Source organism: Hibiscus syriacus, unplaced genomic scaffold, assembly GCF_006381635.1.
Source record: "Hibiscus syriacus cultivar Baekdansim isolate YM2019G1 unplaced genomic scaffold, ASM638163v2 tig00111330_pilon, whole genome shotgun sequence".
NCBI classification, from domain to species: Eukaryota; Viridiplantae; Streptophyta; class Magnoliopsida; order Malvales; family Malvaceae; genus Hibiscus; species Hibiscus syriacus.
Genome location: NW_024063059.1, coordinates 764431 through 779062, shown reverse-complemented (window position 1 = coordinate 779062; position 14632 = coordinate 764431).

Below are 14632 nucleotides of genomic sequence, written 5' to 3'. Positions count from 1 at the left end.
ATTGGGTCATCAAGAAGCTGAATATGGATGTTCATCTTACTGGAGAAAGGAGATTATTGGAATTAAAAGAGATGGACGAATTTAGTGCTCATGCCTATGAAAATGCTCGCCTTTCCAAAGAAAACACAAAAAATGGCATGATAGAACAATTTTTCCAAGGCAATTTTTTTCAAAGACAACAAGTATTGTTCTATAATTCAAGACTCTAGTTGTTTCCAGGTAAGTTGAAGTCTAGATGGTCAATACCATTCATAGTACATCAAGTGCATAGCCATGGCGCAATCAAAATCTTGAAATTGGATGATAGGAGTACTTTTAAGGTGAAAGGTCAAAGGCTGAAGGCGTACAACAGAGCACCAATCATGCGAGAATCTTATTTCCTTAAAAACTTTTATTACCTAGGGAACATAATTTGCACTCTGTACAAATAATTTTTCCCTATTTAATTTTACACAAGTTGTTTATTTCAATTTTATTTTCTAATAGTGTCTCTATTGGTAATCTTATGACATGTTGCAACTTAGGGTTGAATTTCGTGCATGGAATGAAGCAAACCCTCATACATTATTTGGTAGCACTTTTGAGAGGAAAAATTATCTCTTTCATTATTTTATTCCTTTTTATTGTATAAAAAATCTTTTGTATTAATAACTATATCTCTTTTTGTTTCTCTTTTTACCTATTTAACCCCAAGTAATCGCCCACTTTCTCCAAAACCATCTACTTTACTCTCTCTCTCTCTCTCTCATTGTCCTCTTCCACTCACTTTTCATCTTCATCTTTTATTTTCTTCCCCTTTCACCAAAACCCTCCATAACTGGCATCCAAAATCTTTGCTATCTCCACAAAATCTATTATCAAGTAACAATGGCTCACTCTAAGTCAAATCCTGGTGCTTCTACTTCGTCTGTATTGGCTACATGTTTCTAGTACTGAGGTTGAGATAAGATTTAAGGCAATGCAAAAATATCAAGTCTACCTGGAAGATGGTTTTATCTTCCCTACAGCTGACGAGGAACCTTTTGGGCCAGAGGTGATGAACATTGCCCGGAAACACAATTGGGAAAGTTTGTCCAGCATCCGAAGGTGGTAGCACCGATGTTTGTCAAGGAGTTTTATGTGTATATAGGAGACCCGTCTCAGCACTCTATCTATGTGCGAGGAAAGTTCATCCATTTCACTCCCTCCACCATCAACATATATTTTAAGCTCGGCAAAGTTGAAAATCAACATAAAATATTTCTTGTCGAGGCAGATTCTGAGACATAGGATGATTTGTTAGAAGACTTGTGTTTTGGTTGGACGAAGTTTGAAGGGAATTCCCCCAATCGAGATCATGTGGATATTTGAACCCTTAAACTAGTCACAAAATTATAGAACCACTTCTTGAAGGGCAAGCTGGTGCCTACCTTGCACAACACCATGGAGCAGCTACGGCGATGGATGTTACTGCATTTTATTATCCATGGGTACTCAATCATATGGGAGAAATTATCTTCGAGCAGGTCCAAAAATGTGCAAATCAGGCCTAAGATAACTTACTTTTTCCAAATTTAATAACCGTTTTATGCAGGAATAAAAATGTCCATGAGGAATCCTTATAGAAGTTTATCAAATCAAAGGAGGGCAACACCAAGAACAAGGTGTCAGAGCTGATGAGTTTTGATGATAATGCTCCAACTAAAGGATTAGAATGAGTTGCCAAATTTGTATTTGTGGCGAGAATGGTGGTTGTGGTAACCAACACTCGGGAGACACGGGAGTGGCTATAATGCTTGGAGGGTCACATGCATACCTTCTTCAATTATGACAGGGCTAGAGATACACAACTGAATACGTTCTTCAATGAACTGCTACTAGTTACCACTGAAGACCTACCGTCGTTTCCTACAAAACAAGTACGAAAATCAACACCCACTAGCGGTAACACATTTTTTGCCTTGACGCCATACATTCAGCCAGATTACCTAGTTTATGTCACCCCTCTCACCACTCACGTATCTCTAATCTATGAAGAAGGTCATGGCCAAACAGATAATTACATCAGCTCATCCTCTTCCTTTCTCGAGCACACTCAGGAAATCCCGCCTGAATTTTTTGAAGCCGAAGACTTTGCCCCAGCACCAGATTTTGTTGAACCAGTTGATGTGCAACCTAGCCCTGATCTAGCCCCTGAACAGCCACAAGATCTCAATATTGAATCATTTATCAACCCTGAAGCTAGCCAGACCCTTGACGTACTTGCTGAGACCTCCCCAATCGAGGAAATACCACAACCAGACAGTGCTCCCAGGACCCATCATTGCCTCCAGCGCTTAGCATGCCGTTTTGTTATTCTATCATCATCATCACTTCCATCAAAAGACACAAGATCTACCAGTCCCCTCCTCTTAAGTGACAAAAATCATGTGCATCCAGCCGAACTTCTCCACCACAGTAAGGTACTGTGTATCACTTGCATTTGCATCAACATTATATAGTAATTTCCCTTGTATTAGATTTACTGAATTGAGAACAATACACACCTCGAGTTTGGGGGGAGGTGTTATGTCTCGGACTTAGTTGCTTTTGATAATGAATGGTTGAAATATTTTTTATCATGGCACAAGTATGTTAGGATAGTTGTTGGAATAAGTTGAGGATGCCCGATGATGAAAGTAAATTTTTATTGTCTAGGCCAAAATTGTTTTTTTATGACTGTTGAAGGATAGAGCCAACCCTAGGACTTGATACTTTGTGAATTTTATTAACACGATTATATGTTTTCCCTAGTTAAGGTTCTTAGAAAATTTTTTGGAAAAAACTTTTTGCAGGTCGTGACATTAAATGATTAAAAAGATTAAGTTAAACTCCTTAATGTTTTGAATTATGTTGAATTGAAAATAAATGCCTCGACATAAATGTAGAGGGACACTCCTCTATGTGAAGGCATGACCTAGAAAATTCATTAAATAAATGGTTGCCTCAGAATATGAGTGAATGAAAGCAGTCACGGGATGACTTTATCTAACTAGCTCGGGGGTGCAAGGTATGCTCTCTTTCATCTAAAGTGTGGGATGGTAGGTGTGATGAGATGACTCCCCTTGAAGTAGTGTTAATGAAAAAAAACACAAAGTTTGAAGTTACATGTTGAATAAATAGGAGTGAAAATGTTCTTAATGAATAATTTGATGCCTTGGCCAAACAGAAGAACTTACTTAGGAGTTTTCTAAATACGTTAAAGTATAGAAAAGATAAAATCACACACACACACTGACAAAGAGTCCTGACCTAGGGAAAGGTATTTAACTTCTCGTACAGTCTTGTATGTTGAGGCCAACTTTTTTGCTGAGGGCTAAAATTTTAAACCACATGATTGTCCTAATTTTTGCTTTGTTGTGACACTTAATATTTATACCGCTTACTATCCATTACTTGAGGACAAGCAATAGCTTAAGTTTAGGGTTATGATAACTCCGTAAAAGACTGTGTTCTATGTCTTTTTACTTAGGTTATTGTTTGTCTAAAAGCCATTTTCATAGTATTTTAGTTGTATATAGTTGCATTTAGGACATATTTGCATGCAGAGGATAAGTTTAGTCAAGGCAAACTTTATCTAGCTTAACTGATGCTGCTAAGGAGGAATGTTGTTTGTTGGTTGTGTTGATGTAGGAAATAACTAAGGAATAATCATTTGCCAAGACAAATCAATTTGCTAGGGCTAGTGGAACATAAGAATACGACAATGAGGTATATATTTTCTTGCCTATACGAGATATATCTTGCAAGTCTGATGCAACTCAACGAAACTACTAACGCCACTTGCCCAGCTTCAAACTCAAGTGCAATCATGCCCCCATTAAGTTAATTGAGACCACTGCCAGCTGCTTTATCATTTATAAAATTGGTATGCCATCAAAGGTATTTAGGGAATTTCCAAGGGCATTAAACCCTATAAATTCCCACTATAAATACCCCCATTATAGCTCTTTATAAAGGGAATTAAAGAGAAAAGAGAGGAATATACCCGAGGCTTAGAGTAGGCGTCTGCAACACTTTACTTTCACACCATCCCCCACTCGATCGTCCTTGGTGCCTTCCATAGCTGGCTTCATTGGAGTGACAGCCAGACCCTCGAGAGAGGCTGGTCGCCAGAGCAGGCATGGTGGTGGTCAGAATATCATGGCAGAGCTCTGATTTTGGGACTTTTTCTTCCTTTGTTTATAATTTCCATTTGTTTAATGGGTTATACTTAAAGATTGATTTTTTGATGATATTTTTCCACACCATAACTATTTTATTTAGTATTGGATGATGCTTGAATGATAAATTATTCAATTGTTAATGAATGATACGATTTTTTTATGATAAGTGTTGTTTTGTTCATCGTTTCAATATTTTTCCTTTGACGATGTAAGAGCTTTTGAGAGATTGTATGGTGCCACGGTAAAACATTCTTAGTCTTTGTAGGAGCTTTCGAGAGATTTCTATTTTTCTAGGAGTAGATGCCTAATATCGAGAAACTTAGTATAGATATATGTGAACAAGGGATCTAATCCAGAATGGTGAGGTTCTAATCTTCTTTATAAATAAGAATAGGGTTTTATTTGACTAAAAAGGGTAAAAACTTGAGTACAATAGGCCAAAGGCTATAGTTTATGCTGAGGGGTATTGTCGTAATAACAGTTTGACAAACCAAGGGTTGTAGTTCATGCCAAGTAGTATTGACATAGCAAAAGACCTAAACCACTCTAGTAAATCCTTTCAGGCAACATATACATATAGCATTCTGAATCATCATAGACGTAGAGTAATTTGTCACCACACCAAGTTCAACTCAAGTACTATGTTAGAAGTTTGATTGTGTGAGGTTTTTCTGAATATTTGACACTCGAACATTTTTTATTGCGTTGACAACTTTTATTTGTTTACCTTTGCATATTTTTATTCCCTTAAACAAACTTTTCTGTTCACTGTACTTTACAATTTTTCTTGCCTCAACAATACTTTTCCATTTGTTCATGTCATTAGATATTGATCATTTTCCCTATGTAAATATCTTTTGATAATAATCGTAGGACTAGTTAGTGACACCTAGTCCTAACTATTGCAAGCATAAAAAATTCCCATCAATCTCTGTAGAGACAATAACCCATTTACTACTATATTACTTGCATCGATTGTGTATACTTGCACATATTTACGTGTCACAACACACACATTTACACGATATCAGTACCCCTGGTAAATTATCCTAAAGTAACTTTGCCACCTCTTGAGGTCCCACGACCACTCTGAATGGATGGTGTCGACCTCTGCAATGATGCAGGAGCTATGCTCTAAGACCTAAGATAATCTCTGATGAAATGTTCCAATGAACCACAACTAAACCAACATTTGGTTGCTCTATGACACTCTTTGATATATCTCTTATTACAGGTCAGGCATATTGGGTAAGATAGAGTCCACTCTAACCTATTGATGCTTGCTCTATAAGCTTACAATTAGGCCCTCATGTAAGCATCATATCTACCCCTACGGTTTGAACTCTATGTGAGTCCCCTAGACGGAGCCGATGGTGACCTCTATGAGCCTTGTAAATGCCTGACTCTCTTGGCCGACGTCTAGAAAGATATGTTCAACTCTAAATCTCTTTATCCCCTACTCAAAAACCCTCTAAACTAATTTTGTCTACCAGTTAACTCCATGAAGCTATAATGAGGGTTAGATACCACCAGCTTTAGTGCATATTGGATCAATTGGAAGAATTCTTGCTCATATTCAAACATGGTCTATTCACCATGTGTCAGCTGCAAAAACTAATCCCTCAAATCATTTGTGTGAGCCTTCACAATGTATTTCTATCAAAACTTTGACAAAAAGTTCTTTCATATATGACTCTCTGGCTCTACTATCATCTCAACTATATCTCCCATAGGTTGATCACATCTCACTTTAGAATATAGGTGGTATATTCGAGCTTACCCTCAAAGATGAGGTGTAACTAGCATAGTGTACAGAGGGTTTCCCTATGTCACTGGTCTACTGTTATATGGCATCATCCCCAGATCTAAAGAAATCAATGGTTTGTATCTATATAGCCTTTCAACTATAGAGTCTTGATGGGCTGCTACTGACGGGTCTGGTGGTAGTGTTAGGGTAGGGGTATAGTTGGTGTCCTAGGAATGGCGTTGACTATCTACCTAAATATGGATTTGTGGTCCCCGAAAAAGGTCACCACAACGATCTCTGCATCCCCCGGGATCCCATAATCCTTGGAGTCTGGTACGAAAGTATTATTCGTGTAGCCTGCTAAGGAGGCACAACTATCATTCCTACCATCTTAACTTGGATCGATATTATCGACCATCACCTACGTTTATGTTTAGAAAGGACAGAGAGGTTATTATTGTCATTCCAGAGACTTAAATACTCTTGACACTCTAAAGGCATGTACTCACAGAGACGCTTACTAAATCTGACCTGCGTGCCCTAAGAATAACTAAACATGGCATTCTGATACAAATAAATGTAACACCCTAGTCTGATATGACCCAAATAATCAAAGGAATAAGGCATTACACGTAAACACCAAGTGGTCGACCCAAACTTTCTTTAAAAACATTTGCAAATGTCACTGGAAAATCATTCTTAGAAGTTATATAAGATATAGGATAACATTTAGGTTTACAAAATATCGTAAGCTCATAATGGAGAGTCTATAAAAATACATAAATTATGAATGGAGTTTACAACTTGAAATAATACAAGGTTATATGGAAGTACATGCCCTCTAAAATACTTAAGATGGACTCTGATTACGTCTAATCTAGAATGTGATTGCACGATAGGCTCCTCATTGATCCTTCTACTAACATGCACACAAAAAAAAATTGAACACTGAGCTCACAAGCTCAGTGCCACACTAATAAGTATGTTATACTACATGCATTCATTACATGAACATGCTAGGAAGTGGAGACATGTTCATACAAATGCATTCAACAACATGCTGACACGGGTCTAGTGGTGTGGTCAGAGGAATTTTCTTCATCTCAGGACGACACCCTTGTCTACCTAAGACACTTTGAGTATTAGGGTGACGTCCAGAATTTTCTACATTGGAAACAAACATCCTACCAACTTACCCCATCGAGTCTTAGGGAATCTACGTGTCTTCAATTGTTAAACTATATTCAAATATAGTAACTCGTCCTGGTTGTTTTTCAAGTATCATTCAAGGGTTAGTTTTATGCTAACTAATATTGTTTCTAATCGTAACTGCATTTATTATTGTTCTCACTTGTAGTTTTATTCGAGAAGTTTTGGTATTATTAGCCCTCTCATATGAAACCCCCTTAAGTTAGGTTCTTTACCTAAAATAGCACGTTGGTATTGATGTTGTGCCTTTAAATATTGGTACAAACCCTTGACTATCGATACCCTCCCTTGGTACTGATAGTAAATTGGCTATTAGAATTTGAGAATAATGGGTAATAATGGTACTCTCAAATTGAGTATCAATACTTTTGGATTGTGGTATTGATACAATCATGAGTATCAATACCAAAATTTTCTTCGATGTTCTAAAAATTAGCTCAGTATCGATACTCTATCCTTGGTATCGATACTCCCCTGAGTACCGATACCAAAATATACTTCTAGAATTTGTTACTTGGACATGGTATCGATATTTCACCCTTGAGTATAAATACCCAATTAACAATATCGATACTCAAAGAACGAGTATTGATACTCTCAGCCTAAAAACCCTTTGTTTTTAAGTTATCTTATGAACAATATCAGTATTTTTCATCTAGTATCAATACTCACTTAAAAATGCCCTATTTGGGCACGAGATTCTAACTCAACTCTCCCCATTTGCCCCCTCTGAGACCATTAAGCATTAGTAAAGTCTTATGTGAGTTATTAGAGTTTAAAAGGAGTCTCTTTTCATATTGAATAACAACATGACTGAAATCTACCATGAAATGAACATATATGCTTAATGAACTAGACTAACCAACAATGCTCACCCAATGAGCTACAAGTGGTATAAACAAGTTAGAAATGTGTACCTTATTACTAGGCTGTTGGAAAACATCCTTAATTTAACCAAGAACCAACTTTGTTTTTCCTTTTACCTTGGAGTTTTTTTTAACCTCTTTTGCTAAACACAAGAAACAAAACAGATTACTAATCCAACTAGAGGCTTAACAATAATGGAATCGTGATTCCTAAGCTCTAAGAACAAACTAGGAGTGCCCTTGAAACTCCAAACCTAATACCTATCATAAACCCCCCACATAAGGTTTCCGCCTAAGATATAAGAAGATGGTCTTGAAAAGGTGGTTAGGGATGGAGATTATAATGCCAGAATAAGGATTAATGGTTAACAAAGTTATCACCTTTGTTGAATTGTGTGAGAAGAAGAATAGACGAAGGGAGAAGAATATGATACAAATGAGTGAAGAAAAAGATTGTTTCAGTCGTAATCTCACCAACAATTAAGAGGAATCAACCTTTGTTTAAAGTAAGGGATAATTGCTCTCCAAGTCCTTCCTCTTTTGACCCAAGATTAAAAATGCCCTTTTTAACATCCTTTTGGGCCTAACACGAGCCCAAATCCATAATCACTTGGATTAAGGATTTGTTTCAAAGCCAATGGTTTTATTCAAGACCCTCACGATTCAGTTCAAACTCTTAACTCAAAATTTGGGGCTTTACATCTTATATGTCTACTAGATCGAGTAGTGATGTTATAATATTTAGTTTATGCTATCACGATACATTAAATTTTTTTGGATTTTATAATTCATGTTTTTGATTATATAATCATATTTAATTTAAATATTATTGAATTTTATTTTGATTGTATAAAAATATTTAATTTATATTTTTATTAAATTTCATTTTGTATATGTGTAACTAAATGTTTTTATGATGTGTTCAAGTATTCGTGTTTTAAATTTTAGGTCTTGAAAAGTACGACATTAGATTTGTATCATGTCTAATACCCATATCTTGTCTCTTAATGTAACTTTAATTTAATTTAGGATTAAGGGTAGGGATGTAAAAAGCTCACCTGATCTGATTGAAACCGAATTGAGTCAAAATTGTTTTTGACCTTAGTGGTGGTGATTCAAAACTGATTTGAGTCTGAACTAATGTTGACTTGAACCCGAGTTGGAGTTGAAAATTATAGGATTTGAACTTAACCTACACCTGATCTCAAATTGAATCGATAATATGATCACTGAACCCGATCTACATTCGACCGATATAAACTCGAACCCGAGATTAACCTGGTAAATAACTGGTATTACCCGACTTGTTATGAATCTGACATGTTATGAATCTGACCTATAATTGACTCAACATGTAAATGACCCGACTTATTATTGAATTGATCTAATATTCACATGACTTGATATTTACCTCACTTATAAGTTATAATTGATGAAATTATGAGATTTTAAATTTATAATAAACCATGATAATTAATATGATTACTTTTTAAAAGTTAAAAAATTATTAGTTACGATAATTAAATTAATAAATTTATTTTCTATAATAATTATATTTCTTATAATATAAATCTGAATTATAATCATTAAATTAATTTTATTAAATAATTTATTTATTGAACATGATTGTATTAGATTAAATAAAATTAATTTAAATATTTATAATTTTAATTTATTAGTATACGTGATAAATAATTAATAATGTAAATACAATTTAATTTTAAAATATATAAAAAGATTAATTTATTTGAGATTGAAAATTTGAATAACATAAAATTTATTACACTTTAATACACTAAAATTACAATTAAATGAACTAAACAAATTATGTTAAAATGTAAGCTCTCATATCTTATAAAAACAAGTTTTATAAGGCTAAAAGTATTACTTTGCTACCATAAATTTCTTCATCAAGCTTTTATCCCAAAAGATCTTAATGATGCCAACATTAATAAATTATGGACAACTTTTCAGCTTTAAAAGCCAAAATACCACCAACATAATTTAACATGAGTAACTATTTAGAAAAGAATTTACAAGTTACCATAATTTATTTCAATCAGACCAACAATAATTTACAAGGTAGTAGCAAATAACATTGCATCAATTCAACAAGCATTATTGCATCAATTCAGCATTAAGCATTCTGCATTCAACAAACATCCAGCCAGTGGTAAAGCAAAAGGGAATACAATGGTCAATAGTACCAAACATTTCCGACTTTACCAAACCCTTACAGAAACAAACATTCAACAAATATTTCTGAATCAAGTAATATCAAGCAGAATCAAGACATAATCATTTATAAAAACAACTAAACATTAAGCTTGTTGTAAGACACCCTACAAAAAAACCGAATCATTAATAAATAATTTGAAATATTGATTAAATAAACATAATAAATATAAAAAAGAAGTTGCCTTTAAAGGGAAGAAACAAGATAAAATCATTCACAAATAATTTCTAATGTATTTACTCACAGTAAAACACCTACAAAAGTAAAAGTAAAAATAAAATTATTAATAAAGATTTAAAAATATTAATGAAATTAAAATAAAAAATAAAGTAAATAATATATATACCTTTAAAGAGAAGACTCATTAACTATAGTAAGTTATTCTTCATCATTTTCCTCTAGTTCAAAACCATACAACCAATAATGAGTTGTTGCAAAAATATCAATATTTTTAGGTAAGAGTTAAACTCTCAACTTGTTCAAACTTTGATCCCACATACTAAAGGACGATTCAAATGCAATTAAAGTAATTGGAATGTTCAATATATTTCTTGACATGCGAGAAAGTACCGAATAAGAAATACTTTGATTTTTCAATACTCCAAAATATCAAACTTAGTATCTTCAGTACAAGGGACAAGGGGCAAACTAATGTAGGAGTCAACATCTGATCGTCCACTCCTTGAACCAGCTAAATTGACATCAGAATTCTAGAAGAAAAAAAGAAAAAAATAATTAAATTATGAAAAACATAATAAAATAAATTAAAATATATAAAATTAAATATCAAATTCTAAAAACTAACTTGAAATAGATCAGATTTTTTAAATGATCGAAGCCTATTAGAATTTGATCCATTTTTCTCTAATGATGTGTTACTTTGGATAGAAAAGGAAGAAGAATCACAAGGTAAATTTTTTAATAAAATATATATAACTTAAGAAACTCATTATAAATGAAACTTACCCTTCGTTGAACCTCGTCCTCTACATAAAGAACATTGTACAACTCTTTCTAAAGTTGGAATTTATATCGAAGATTAAGAAAAATAACAAAAGACATAATCATTGAGTGATCATACCGATATTTCTTAAATTGTCCAAGCATGGGTCCTGTCATCGTAAAAATACCTTCACAACACAAGGATCATTGTGAATATCACACAACAACTTTTAAATTGCAACAACGTTACCCAAATACAAGTTAATGGTGGGATACTTAGATCCAAAGAACAATTATCTTCAAACCTTTTTGAACTATCAAGTTCAAAATATGAACAACAAGCCTTATATGAAAGTATTTACCATTACAGGGAAAAGGAAAAATGACATTCAAATCATTTCTAAATCTCTTAACCATTTTATCATTTGCATAAGTATTGTCAAGGGTTGGTAAAAGTTTTTTTTTCAAGACCCCACTCACATATCATGTTTTTCACAAACTTAAAAATTGACTCACCATCATGGGATGGAGAAAAACAATGAAAATTTAGTATTCTAGACTAAATTTTTCAGTTAATATCAATATAATGTGTAGTAAGAGCAAAATAAGAACGTGAAGTGTAGGCAGATCATCCATCACATGTAAAATAAATACGACTTGAAACAAAATGCATTGAATCAAGTAGCAATTTTTTATGTTTTTCATGCTCCAACATGCAATACTTAGTAACAATATACCTCGAAATATCTTTCACATTAAAATTAAGGTAACGATGCAAAATCTTAAGTTTTTCATGCTCAACCATACTCAAAGCATAACAATGACACAAAATAACCTTGGTAAACAATTCACAATATTTGTTTTTGGTCAAAAGTACTTATCATACCATGATTTTCAGCAAGATGTTCCTTATAAAGTTGTCCCATATTTATATTTTTATAATTTACTTCAAACCCAATAAATTAAATAATAAACTTCTTTTCAATCTCTATAAATTATATCATAATCTCCAAACCCTTTAAACTTTTTTCAACAACTTTTTAAATGGATTCAATTTAGTACATTTTATATTAATTTCAACTTAACATTTTATAATTATTTCGATTTGATCCCTCATCCATGTGTGTTGTTTAATTTATTTAAATTCCAATTTGTTATTTCATGTTTTTCAATTTTGTCCTTAAAATTATATTTTTATTAAAATTAACTCATAATTAATTATATTTTTTTAATTTACTCCAAATCATATACAATTACAAATTACAATTTATCGTTCATGAAAGACGAAAAATAATTAACCCAAAAATGACCCGACTAAACTCAATTCTTACCCAGTAAGATTCGATTTGAGTTTTGTCTGTCAATGATGTGGCCCGATCTAAACAAGATCCGAATGAAGTCCATCTGAACCTGAATTAATCTGGTATTTAACTACTTTGTACTTGAATCATTTTGACCTAAACTAGCATCGATCTGAACTGAAATTAACCCGATCCGAACCTGAACTGAATCTTATGTCAAATCAATCTGAAAATGACCCTAATTGGTTTGACTCGAACCCAACCTAATTTGATTTAAACCATCAAATTAACCTAACACAACCTATATCTGATTTGACATGTCTTAACATGATTCGACTGAAACTTGAACAATTACCTAATTTCACATCCCTAATTAAATGTTATAGGTACTTTAAGATTCTAATTTGTACCTTCAAAAGGTTGTATATAAATTTTAGGGTAAATTATACATTTAGTATTTAAACTATTATTTTTAGTTCGTTTTAGTACTTAAACTTTTTTTTTTCAAAATCATATTTAAAGTTTAGTTTTTTTTTCATTTTAGTACCACTATATTAAAAACTTTAGTTTTTTTTTTGTTTCATTTTAGTACCCGTTCAAAATTTAACGTTAAGTTTTGAAAAAAATTGAAAGTTTAGGTACTAAAATAGATCAAAAATGATAGTTTAGATACTAATCGTGTTAAGTTTTTAACGGCACAATGCAGTACTAAAATGAAATGAAAACTAAACGTATGATTTTTAAAAATAATGAAAATATAGGTACAAAAATTGATAGTTTAGATACTAAATGAATTGTTAACCCTAAATTTTAAGTCGACAACTAAATTTGAAAAGTTTATTTTTTAATAATTTAGAATGATTATAAAATAATATATGCTTAGAGTTTTTCTTACTTTTTTTTTTTTGTCCTCCCATGTGCACATATCATATAGACGTATTTACTCAAACCTAAAACATTTAAAGATAATATTTAACCATTGAAGTACTTAATGGGTTATTTCAAAAGTTATTTGTATTAGAAAGAGTGATTTTCCGGAGGAAAAGAATATTCGTTTAAGAAGCTTAAACACAATCAATAAATGTTAAAAACATATTCTGAAAATGGCATTTTCGGGCACAATGTTAAGAAACTTGGCAACAATGCAAGCCTTTATGGTAGTCTCCTGGCAAGGAGCATTCGAAGGTTTCGATTTATTGACAGTCCACACACGGATTGTAGTTGCAACTTGTGACATTCGCTTATACCTCTGTTGATGACAACAAAGGGATTTTGTCGGTAAGCGCCAGTTCATCCTTTTTAATTTGAATAAGTTAGTGGTTAATGAAAAAATGATTATTGACCGGTATTTAAATAAAGATGAGAGTTAATCATAGAGAATAAAGAAGACATTATATAGGCTGAGGTTTTATTCCTCTTACAATCGTAATTGGGAATATTTATAATGATTATTTAGTGTGTTTGACAGTCGTAAGTTATTCATGACTATTTGTAGATTGACAGATTAAATAGATCTAATAATCATATTTTGAATTTTATTTTAACATATCACGTGGACCGGTTAGATGTTTTGTCTATACATTATAGTTGACTAAAAACTTATATTTGGGAATAAAAACTAATCGGAGGCTCTAGAAAACTTATATTTGGGAATAAAAACTAATCGGAGGCTCTAGTGTATGAACAGGTATATCGAAAGTTATTGTCTGACGCTAATGATTTCGATGAATTCAACTTGACGAAGGTTTAGAGGGTTTTAGAAACAACTAAGTCATGACTATGGATTCATACAGAATATAATAATTCACAAGAAAATGATGTCCTTTCAAGAAAAGTCTAGTTGAGCAGCTGATTGGTCCTCCCACAAACCTAAAAATGATTTTCAGGTTTTACACTTTGACAACAGTGTGAACCCGACTCTTTTATCTTTATCATATACAAAAAGTTGGGCAAAGTTTACTTTTAGACTTTTTTCAGGTGGCCCAGACACACAACAAGTTAAAAGATCATAATCTACTAATGTCGTTTTGGTTTTTTTATCAATAATTTTTTTGTTTTCGATTGATGATAAGACCCACAGTCCAGCCCAATGAACTACGTAACCTGGAGAGCAGAGAGGATGTGCATAAAGAATTTACAGGTATGGT